This window comes from Lygodium microphyllum, chromosome 12 (genome assembly GCF_053477565.2).
Source record: "Lygodium microphyllum isolate KBCC chromosome 12, Lygodium_microphyllum_v1.1.10, whole genome shotgun sequence".
NCBI lineage: Eukaryota > Viridiplantae > Streptophyta > Polypodiopsida > Schizaeales > Lygodiaceae > Lygodium > Lygodium microphyllum.
The window spans coordinates 138,326,219-138,333,873 of record NC_141146.1 but is presented as its reverse complement, the minus strand read 5'-3'; positions in this window follow the sequence as shown (position 1 = coordinate 138,333,873).

The window sequence follows — 7,655 nt, the reverse complement described above, 5'->3', positions numbered from 1 at the left end:
CCAACTCGAAGCAACAGCAGCACCTCTATACTCAGCCTCTGTACTCGACAAAGCAACTGTAGATTGCTTTTTGCTGCTCCAAGCAACTGCTGCACTACCAAGAGAGAACATGTATCCGCTGGTAGATCTTCTATCAGACATACTACCAGTCCAATCTGCAACTGTGTATCCAAACACTTGTACATCTGTACTTGCCTCATAGAAAATTCCATAATGTAAGTGGACTTCACATATCTCAATATGCATCTGACTGCATCCAAATGTGGCTTTCTAGGTACTTGCATAAACTCACTCACAAGACCAACAACGTAGCTCAAGTCTGGCCTTGTAATGGTCATGTAGATCAAACTTCCCACTATCCTTCTGAACATAGTAGGGTCTTCTATCTCATCCCCAACATCAGCACTCAACTTTACATTCTGCTCCAACGGGACTGAAAGTGGTTTACATGCTGTCATACCATACTTGGACAATATATCCAAGACATACTGTCTTTGGGACAGCCATATACCATCATCACATCTGATCACCTCAATGCCAAGGAAGTACCTTAGCTCACCTAAATCCTTCATCTCAAACTTCTTCTTCAAAAAGTCATTGACTTCAGCAATCCCACAATTACTATCACCTGTAATAATCAAGTCATCCACATAGATGACTATGATGACCAAACCTGCATTTTCCTTTCTCACATAAAGTGAGTGATCAACATCAGAAACATAAAAGCCAATATTGACAAGATACTCTCTGATCTTGTCAGACCATGCTCTAGGTGCTTGCTTGAGCCCATAGAGCACCTTCTTCAACTTACACACATACGTGGGATGCTCTAAATCTTCATAACCTGCTGGCTGATCCATATACACTTCTTCCTGCAAATCACCATGCAAGAAGGCATTCTTCACATCCATCTGCTGCAACCTCCAACCATATGTCTGGGCATAGCCTTTTGCAACCAGCCTAGCTTTGTATCTACTAATAGAACCATATGCATTGTGCTTAATCTTATAAACCCACTTACATCCAATAGTTTTCTTGCCCTTCGGCAATGATACTAGATCCCAAGTCTTATTGGCCTCTAATGCAGCCATCTCCTCATCCATTGCTGCATCCCAATGTGTATGACCAACAGCATCCTCAAAATAAGTGGACTCAACATCCTCAACTAGTTTCACCATATAAACATAATGGTGAGTTGCATAACCTTCAAAACCAAATCTTTTAATAGGGTATCTGACCCTGCTAGATCTGCGTACCACCGGATCACTGAATGGAGCCTTTACATTACTATGAGCTCTCTGTACACCTGGTGTCCTGACAGAAGGAATGCCAAGCTCATCATCCAAGCTCTCTGAGCCACTAGAGTCTTCATCAAGAACTGCATCAATGCCATCTGACACTTTATTCTTTCCTTTATCTTTACTTGTAGTGCTACTAGATGCACTTGAAGATGTAGAGCTACTCCTTAGTCGCCCAGACCAAGGACTACCTGATGATGTCTCTGGTCCACTAAGAGTCTATGATTCTTGCTTTTAAACCTGCACATGAGTGTCATAATCATCATCATCATCATCCAATGCATCACCACTAGATGCATACCAACTGCTCATTTCATGAAAGGTGACATCCTTGCTCACTCTGAACTTACATGTGACAGGGTTATAACAACGATACCCTTTCTGCTCTAAAGAGTATCCAATAAAGACACATTTTTCTACCTTTGGATCAAGCTTCTTCCGTTGCTCATCTGGCACATGAACATATGCAACACAGCCAAATACCTTCAAATGCGATACATCAGGCTTCTTGCTAGTAAAGCATTCTTTAGGAGTCATCCCATGAACTACAGCTGTGGAAGTTCTATTCATAATATAAACAGCAGTATGAACAACCTCATACAAAAAATTCTTAGGCATATTCTTTTTAGCCATCAAGGCGCATGCAACTTCTCTTTCAACTGCAGCCTTGAAAGTTCTAAAGTGCTCAAACGCTTCACTCTTTTCCTTCATAAAATATACCCAGAGCTTTCTAGAACAATCATCAATGAATGTGACAAAGTATGAACTGCCTCCAAAAGATACATTTTGTGTAGGCCCCGAAATGTCTATATGCACAACATCAAGGATATTTCTACTTACATCTCTGTCGTGTGAAAAGGGTTGTCTTGCCTGCTTACCAAACTAATATGCTTCGCATACCTTATGAAATTCTGCAACTCTAAATGTAGGCAAACCTGTAACCAACCCTTTGGACTGCATTAATTTTAGCATTTGTACATTTGCATGTCCAATGCGTTTGTGCCAAATTTCAATATCTGCAACAATACCTTTTCCCTTAGCATACATAGCAGTATTCATAATAGGAATTCAAGTATCCAGAGTAAACATACGTCCAACTCTACTTCCCTTTGCAACTAACCTGTACTTGTCATTGAAGTCTTCTACAAAGCAGCCCTTTGCATTAAATCTGACTTGCAACCCTTGCTCTACCATCTGACCGACTGACACCAAGTTCTTTGTTATAGATGGCACATGTAATACATCTGAAAGACTCTTTATCTTACCATCATGCAAGGACAAGGGAACTTTTCCAATGTGTGAAATTGGGTGGCATGAATCATCACCCGTCTGCACATAACCTGCATTGTGCAAATCCTGCATCTCTCCAAACCATTCTGCATAGCTGGTCATATGATTGGATGCACCTAAATCAACATACCAAACATCATCATGTGTTCCTGTAATAGCATTCAGCATATGCTGCATAACAAACAGACGTTCATTTTTGTCTTCATTCTGTCGTGAAGACGATGCATAGTTTTCTTGTTGCAACTTACCACTGCGAATATCATCTTTCTTACCATAACATTGGGATGCAATATGACCTGTTTTGCCACAGTAGCGATACACAATACCAGAGTTGTTAGAACCTCTATTTTGCCATCCACCTCTTCCTCTAAAGCTCCCCTCGTCTCTAAAGTTACCACGGCCTCCTAAAACCTGCATATCGCCAAATTGCTGATTCAATCTCTTTTGCTGGTTGTCACTACCACGTCTTGTACCACGGCCTCTTGAAGAGAACCTGCCACGTCCCCTTCCTAAAGTGGAGTAGAAAGCTTGGACCTATTCACCACTTCTTTCAGATGTCTCACTCTGCATGTTGATCTCTTCAGTGATGATAAGGGAGACCAACTCATTGAAATCTGAAAATGGCTTTCTGACATATACGGAAGTTACAAAAGACTTCCAAGACTTTTCATTGTTAAGTCCACCCAAGGCAGACGACACTAAATCATCATCATCGGGCATTGCATCAATCGTTGCCAAGGCATCTGCAATGATCCTTACCTTTAGTGCATACTCATTGATAGATATCTTCCCTTTCTTCAATGTATTCAACTCTTGCTTGAGTTGAATCTTTCGTGCCTTTGTATTTATGGAAAATATACTTTCAAGTATGGTCCAAGCTGCATACGAATTCTCTGCATTTCTGATATTTCCCAACATATTATTGTCAATTACTATAGACAACCAATACATGACCTTTTTGTCTTTTGCATTTGATGCCAGGAGGCATATTTCACGGTGGATTCTGTGCCACGGTGGATTCCATGAGGTTTTACGGTGGATTCCGTAAACTTTGATGACCGGGGCTCATATACAAAGTGGATTCTTTGTGCGAGAAGTTGATGGGGACGCCTGTCCTTTTCTGGCGTTCATTAATTTAGTGTGTACATGCGTGATTCCATAGCGGGTGATTCTGCAAAATGCATATTAAATTAATAAACGTTTATGAGTTTAGAGTGCGCACTTATAATAAATTAAGGTTAGGATTTATTTCTAACCGGTTGATTTATTTATGTAGCTGAAGACTGCTAGGTATTCACTTTTGTCGGTTTAATTGTATTATTTTATTAACGATTGTGAATGCTTCAGTTGATGTGTAGAGATAGCAGCAGTGGCGGAGGAAAGCATTGGAGGATAGCGAGTATTCGATTTATCATTTATATTTTGATAGGTGCCATGCCTATATTTTGTCACGCCTATTTATTGAGGTGTTGGATATTTATTATTATTTTGTATGCGCATGGGCGCACGATTATGTTATTTCTACTTGGACATTGTATTGGGCATGCCAGACTATTTGGGCACCGTCCATTAGCTTTATTCCTATTTTGTGTTAAAGCAAACTCAAAAGCTAAAAGCTTGCTATTTTGTAATTTGGGCTATTATTTGAGCTTGAAGATGCTTTGTGGAGCGCTCACACAAGGCATGGGGGGAGATTGCACCCAATCGGTCTCTTGTTCATGTCGTTCATGCTTTTTACATTGAATTTTGTGCAAAAAGTAGAGTTCTATTGTTCTTGGGGACCTTCCGGCATTCACTACGCGAGCGTACAACATCCGATCTGCGCACCAGTGGTATCAGAGCAAGACTGAGATCAAGAGATTCCAATGGCTACCCATCTTGTGCGAAGGCGGAGCTCCTCGAACAATCGGGCTCTACGGTCAATCTCGTCTGGAACGGTTGATACAGGCAGATTCGTGGCGATTAAGAACCCCTGTTTCCATCATCAAACTGCGAGGGACCGGTCTACAGAGGCAAAGGACCACTTCTATCTCTTCTTCATCAAGTCGTCAAAAACCAGAGAGATAAGTCTTCTAATCATAAGCTTTAAAAGCTTAAGAAGCTTAGCTTAAGCTTAAAGAAGCTTTAAGCTTCACAAAACGTAATCGCGTGGTATCAGAAGACCTCCGATTTTTGCGCCTCGTGAAGAAAAAACGGCCCCCCCTTCAAATTCACGACGACTTGCTGCCCTTTAATTAAGCTTAATCACCTAAGCTATCCCACCACGGGGGTATGATGCCAGGAGGCATATTTCATGGTGGATTCCGTGCCACGGTGGATTCCGTGAGGTTTTACGGTGGATTTCGTAAACTTTGATGATTGGGGCTCATACACAAAGTGGATTCTTTGTGCGAGAAGTTGATGGGGACGCCTGTCCTTTTCGGGCGTTTCATTGATTTAGTGTGTACATGGGTGATTCCATAGCGGGTGATTCCGCAAAATGCATATTAAATTAATAAACGTTTATGAGTTTAGAGTGCGCACTTATAATAAATTAAGGTTAGGATTTATTTCTAACCGGTTGATTTATTTATGTAGCTAAAGACTGCTAGCTATTCACTTTTGTCGATTTAATTGTATTATTTTACTAACGATTGTGAATACTTCAGTTGATGTGTAGAGATAGCAGCAGTGGCGGAGGAAAGCATTGGAGGATAGCGAGTATTCGATTTATCATTTATATTTTGATAGGCGCCACGCCTATATTTTGTCACGCCTATTTATTGAGGTGTTGGATATTTATTATTATTTTGTATGCGCATGGGCGTACGATTATGTTATTTCTACTTGGACATTGTATTGGGCATGCCAGACTATTTGGGCACCGTCCATTAGCTTTATTCCTATTTTGTGTTAAAGCAAACTCAAAAGCTAAAAGCTTGCTATTTTGTAATTTGGGCTATTATTTGAGCTTGAAGATGATTAATACATAAAATACATGCTTTGTGGAGCGCTCACACAATGCATGGGGGGAGATTGCACTCAATTGGTCTCTTGTTCATGTCGTTCATGCTTTTTACATTGAATTTTGTGCAAAAAGTACAGTTCTATTGTTCTTGGGGACCTTTCGGCATTCACTACACGAGCATACAACATCCAATCTGCGCATCAGTGGTATCAGAGCGAGGCTGAGATCAAGAGCTTCCAATCGCTACCCATCTTGTACGAAGGCAGAGCTCCTGGAACGATCGGGCTCTACGGTCAATCTCATCGCGAACGGTTGATACAGGCAGATTCCTCGCGATCAAGAACCCATGTTTCCATCATCAAACTGCGAGGGACCGGTCTGCAGAGGTGGAGGACCACTTCTATCTCTTCTTCATCAAGTCGTCAAAAACCAGAGAGATAAGTCTTCTAATCATAAGCTTTAAAAGCTTAAGAAGCTTAGCTTAAGCTTAAAGAAGCTTTCAGCTTCACAAAACATAATCGTGTGGTATCAGAAGACCTCCGATTTTTGCACCGCCTGAAGAAAAAACGCCCCCCCTTCAAATTCACGAGGACTTGCTGCCCTTTAATTAAGCTTAATCACCTAAGCTATAGGTCACAACACAAAAGTTCTCAACTCGACAAGTCTGCAAAGTCCAAGTTCTGCAAGTATTCTAGTCAAGTTCTTCAAGTTCCATAAAGCAAGCAAGTTCTGCAAGTCTACAAACTCTGCAAGTCACATTAGTCTGGTACTCTGCAAGTCAGACAAGTCAACTGGAGTCAAAATTGACTTCTGTTCAAAACTCATAGAAGGACTGTTCCTGCGCAGAAACTCCGAACTGCAAAGTTGTTCATTGGAAGGTACTCTACGCATACGCAAGTTTGTTGAAGCATTTTCAGCATACGAAGAATGATAAAACACAGATTTTTCGAAGATTGTGAAAGCCACACCCAAAAATACATAAGCCTTGTATTCCCGAACTTGAGCTACGCTCATCCTGCTAACTTGATTTTGAGAGTGAGAGGTCTTTTGAGTTTTGCAGGATGACGGAACCACATATGGATGATTAAATGGTTGAAGGAGACCTACCTGAACCTACGATGGAGCAAAAGCTGGACTTAATTATGATGCAATTGGATGAAGAACGACGCGCTAGGCAAGCATTGCAAGTTCAATTGGCAAATTTACAAAGATCGACTATCGACAAAGAGGAACCTCAATCTGAAGATCTTATCCGACGTACCATCGACGCAACTCTCGAAGCTCAAACCATCCGCAAGGAATCAAAGATAAGTAAAAGAAATTTCAAATTCCGTACTTTCAATGGCACTCGAGAGGGAAAAACAGTTCTTGCATTCATTAGTCAGTTTGACGACTACTTTCATGAGGAAACCTATGCAGAAAAAGATAAAATCAAGTGTGTCACTAATCATTTAGTGGATAGAGCATCTCTTTGGTGGACAGTGGTACGCAAGAGTATAGATTGTTCCACTACCTGGGAGAATTTCAAGAAGAAGTTTATGCAGAATTTCCTTCCTCCACAATTTCATGAGAAAGCCATAAAACAATGGGATATTCTTCAACAATGGGATCGTGAGTCTATTCCTCAGTATATAGAGCGTTTTTGGAATGCATTACTCCAGTTACGCATGCTTGAAGACGTACCTGAAGTGATACACAAGCGCAAGTATATGTCTGGACTCCTTGGGCATTACTACGCTGAAGTTAACATGTTCAAGCCTGCTACTCTTGAAGACGCAATTTCACTAGCTCACGACACTGAAGACAAGCTGCGAGGTAGAGACAGACGTCCACAGCAATTCCAAGCCAATAGTAACTATGGATCTAAGCAATTCAACTCAAACTTTAGAAGATTTAATCAAGGTCGTTTCACTTCATCATCTTTCCGTAAAAATTGGGCAAAAGCACCTGCTTTACCATCCAATGTCAATCAAAATTCCAAGCCTGTTCCACAGCCAAATCCCAATATCCTTAGACTTCCTGCCATTGCAAACAATGTAACCAAAGCCAAGTCTATAGTATGTTATAAATGCCACCAGCCTGGACATCTAGTAGTAAATTTCCATTCGAAGAAGCCACCC